Below are 4,614 nucleotides of genomic sequence, written 5' to 3' on the forward strand. Positions count from 1 at the left end.
ATAATGCTTACCCAATTAAGTAGGTCATGATCGTGCGAAAAACGGTAATCAAGTACGGTCTTCCTCCGTATTAAAATAGGAGCAAAAAGCTCCTTGTACTCGCACAAAAAAATGAAACTACAATCGCATCGTAATTGGGTGATTCACAATTTAAATCACACCCTATACCACAATTCCCAAAAACGTATGCTCGGGCATAACGTCCGAATGCGACGAGTAAGCATTTATAACAGAATTATCTTGCATTCTATCCCCAACAACAGCCTCGTTGACAACTTTGTTAACAACGTCATCCACACTACTCAAGTCCACAGCTTCATTCTCAACATCAATATTATCAATGCCGTCATTAGTTGGCACCTCCTCATTCGGTTTCTCAACCGCTACATCAGGGATCTTATTTTTACCTTTCTCCCGAGAATAAACCACCTTATATTTTTCTGGATCAAACACTAAACCCCCATTCCTTTCATCTTTTCCCTTTTCATGCTCCCCCTTTTCATGCTCCTTGCAAAAACTTTCATACAACGGCAGTTTACTTCCCACCTGTTTCATTTCCTCAGCTTTTTCACAAATAAAATTAAAATATTTAGTGAACAAAGAATCATCGTCACTAATGAAAGCAGGAGTCGAAGAAACTGAAGTGGCTGTCGAAGAATCTTCAACTGTTGAAGAACCACAATCCTTTCCCATCGCTTCCTTCCGTTGCGTGTACAAATGGAGAAATATCTCAACATCCCTCTTCATCATCAAAAGATGTGCTTGGGAAACCTAAGAAAAAAAAAAGAATAATTATACCAAGTCTTTACAATAATTATACTAAGTCTTTACAATAATTTACAATAATTGAAAAAATAACTGCTACAAAGCTTTAAAATAACTACACTACACCTTTACAGTAACTACACAAAAATGATGGAAAGAATGATTGGAACTTACATCAGCAGCCTTTGCTCGAATAACATCATCAGTATCTAAACAACAGCGAGTTCCGGATACTTTTTCCCGGTTCGGGTTTATCAACGACCGCACATACCTCGGCGACTTTTGCTTCTCTTAAGCGTTTGCAGACAGGATACACACCATTGACATATTCCCCATTCCCTAGCAAACCAGAATTGAGCTCTGAAATACCCCTACTAACAAAAGACTTCTCATCCCAGTACTTGATAAGAGGAGTCTCAGGAGACATTATATATTCATTATGTTACCTTTTTTTCTTTTTCTTTTTGTACCAGATTTTTTTTTACTTGAATTTTTTTTACTCTTATTTTTTTTACTTCGTGTTATTATGCTGTTATTTTGCTTTTTTTTACGACTCTGATTTTTTTCTCTTTTTTTTTTACCACATGTTATTGTGCTGTTATTGTTATTCCGTTGTTATTGTGATGTTATTTTGCTGGTACTTTGATTTTTTTAAAACTTTTGAGCTTTTTTTCCCTTTTTTTACCACTTGTTATTGTTCTATTATTCTACTGTTATTCTGCTGTTATTGTGATGTTATTCCGGTGTCACTTTGATTTTTTTACTACTTTGATTTTTTTTACTCTTTTTTTACCGCGTGTTATTGTGCTGTTATTCTGGTGTTATTGTGATGTTATTCCGGTGCCACTTTAATTTTTGTGTTATTGTGTTGTTACTCTACTGTTACTGTGATGTTATTCCGGTGTCACTTTTGATTTTTTTTACTACTTTGATTTTTTTTACTCTTTTTTTTTACCGCATGTTATTGTGTTGTTATTTTGGTGTTATTGTGATGTTATTCCGGTGCCACTTTGAATTTTTTACTACTTTTGATTTTTTTACTTTTCTACCACATGTTATTGTGCTGTTATTCTGGTGTTATTGTGATGTTATTCCGATGTCACTTTGATTTTTTTTACTACTTTGATTTTTACTCTTTTTTACCACGTGTTATTGTTTTGTTATTGTGATGTTATTTCGGTTTTATTTTAACTTTTTTTACAGTAAAATAAGCAGCAGGAGACCTTGGTTCAACATTATAGTTTCTACAGTATGGCAACCAATGTTTAGAGAAAAGGGAAGCCTCATAAAGCGCATGAAATGTTAGAATTGATCCAACGTCATCGGACAAGAAGATACTTAGCTTCTCGGGTGGATCATCGTACGCCATTACCGAAAACAGTGTTGATTACCATCAATGGTGGCTCTATCTCAGGGTCTGCTATGCATACAAATATGCCACCTTTGGCAACTCATCTTCGTGCCTACATATTATATATATTATTATATACCATTGATTAAAATGAAGGAGACGGAGGGAGTAATTAATATAATAATATGTATGTATGTATGTACCTGATAGAAAGGCGGTCTTTAAAGGGATATCTATAGGCACCGTTTTTGCAGATTCACACCTCAAAAATGACATTGGCTGAGGATGTCAACCTAGAAGAATTTATAATGAGCAAGGATGATCTGTCTGGTGCTGATGTAAAGGCCATCTGCACTGAAGCTGGGTTGCTTGCATTAAGAGAACGTTGTATGAAGGTCAATCTCATTCCTCCCTTATATGCTTCTTGGCTTGTCTTAGTTTGCTTCTTTTTAGATTGTACTCCTTGACAAATTGTGCCGTGGCTTGCTAGCTGTGACAGTTCATTATCTCTTTTGGTAGTGAGTCTTGTGTGAGTCCATCTAACACACGAGACCAACCCACCCTGTATCGATTCCTTATTTATTCACACTCCATAGTAGTGAATGAGTTTGTCTCACATGTGAGACCAAGTGTCTCATTATGTTTTGTGTTCTTTCGGAAGAGTTTACTCGAGAAAATACCGTTTAGACTAAAGCTTGTGCAGTTATGATGCATTTCAGATGATTCACGCTGATTTCAAGAAGGCGAAAGAGAAGGTCATGTTTAAAAAGAAAGAGGGAGTGCCTGAAGGCCTTTATATGTGAAGTGTCTGCATCTGTTGCTGGCTATTTTAAGAACTCGGGCTGTGATGTTTCCGTTAAACTAATCCTGTATGAAAACCCAGATTCGACACCGAAAGCGAGTGCGAAACCTGATCAGCACCAAAGCAGACCTCCGATACCACATTACCACCACTCCGTCTTTCATTCACCTGCTCCTCCTCCAATTGTCGGAGCCCTATTCGAATCACCAGTAGTACCAAAACCAAGCCACAAGTACCATAAACACCATCATTAGCACCACCATATTCCCCGTCACCAGCATGACAATTCACCAATTCACCTGGACAACAAAAGACGACCATCAGACCAATTTTAAGCTCCACCGGGATAACTAGCGAGCTACTGCTATTGCCAATTTGTTTTTCACCAAATTCCCAGCCAACGTAATACAATACATATTCTTCCAAACAACTGAATCATGTAAATAAAGGCAAAATAAGAATTAAAATAAAAAAGATATAAAAGGGGGAATTTAATAGTACCTTTGAGCAAACTGACAAATCTTAATGTGTTTTTGAGAGATTAAACGACGTCGGATCTTTAAAGCAAGTATTTATGTTCTTCTCAACCCCAGAAAATATGAGACCTCCGGCAATTGGACCACGCCGGCGGCAACAAATCTTCAACGTCGAGTGATTTCGGGCGAGTTTTGTGATTAGGATTTTTGATCGGGTGGAGAAGTGGTGTTTTGGAGAGTGGAGCAGCACCGTATGATTTGGGGGTTTTTTTTGGTTTAGATAGAAGTTAGAGGAGGTGTGTTCAGTGGATTTGTATCATGAAGATGTCAGTGTTCCTCTTTTGCATTTTTTTTAATATCAGGAGGTTTAATCTCAGCCTTCTATTTCCTCTTGTTCAATGGCTGAGATTTGTGAGCACACAAACTCACAACTCACCGTAAGAATCAAACTCACGAGATCCCGTCTCTCTCTCTCTCTCTCTCTGTATATATATATATATATATATATATATATATATATATATAGGAATGAGATTATGTGAGGATACACTATCTTTTTGAGGATTGAGGATTTCGTTATAATATCAGAGGTTGTTCAATATAATATCACAGGTTATTCGATAAAATATCACAAAAAAAACACCTGTACAGAAAAAAAAATTATAATTTTTTTTTAAAATTTTTTTTTTTGACAAAGGTCAGATTTTTCGTGATATTGTATTGATGAACCTGTGATATTGTATTCACTAATCCTCAATCCTCAAATATTTAGAAGTTCTCACCGGATCCCGACTCTCTCTCTCTCTCTCTCTCTCTATATATATATATATATATATATATATATATATATATATATATATATATATATATATATATATATATATATATATATATAGGATCATATCAGTTTGGTTTTTTTGGTGAGTTACCCCTCTAAATCTGAACCACTAATCTAATCTAAGATGGATGGCTGAGATTAGATCTTACTCAACCTACAAATACCCACTTTTCCCTCAATCTCCTCCATTATTAGAAAAAATCACTCTCTCTCCTCCTTCAACCACTAAAAACCAGAACAAAAAAATGAATCGATAAAATCTTCATCAATTTCGTTCAAGTTGCAGCTAGAAACTCAGTTTCATCATACTCCTTCAAATTCATCATCAATTAACGAGATTTCGTCGTCACTTTCGCTTCATCTTCGTATTTCTCTTCAATTT

The 4,614-nt window shown here is 35.8% G+C and overlaps 1 long non-coding RNA gene across 1 annotated transcript; it reads right to left on the reverse strand.

Annotated features, from left to right (window-relative positions):
- Window positions 1-1,945: 1,945 nt before the first annotated feature.
- Window positions 1,946-3,720, reverse strand: LOC141627439 (uncharacterized). Its single transcript, XR_012537002.1, has 3 exons — window positions 3,420-3,720; window positions 2,320-3,348; window positions 1,946-2,228 (listed from the first exon to the last, which is right to left on the reverse strand). It is a non-coding gene; the product is annotated as an uncharacterized LOC141627439 (long non-coding RNA).
- Window positions 3,721-4,614: the final 894 nt, after the last annotated feature.

This window comes from Silene latifolia, chromosome Y, assembly GCF_048544455.1.
Source record: "Silene latifolia isolate original U9 population chromosome Y, ASM4854445v1, whole genome shotgun sequence".
Classification (NCBI taxonomy): domain Eukaryota; kingdom Viridiplantae; phylum Streptophyta; class Magnoliopsida; order Caryophyllales; family Caryophyllaceae; genus Silene; species Silene latifolia.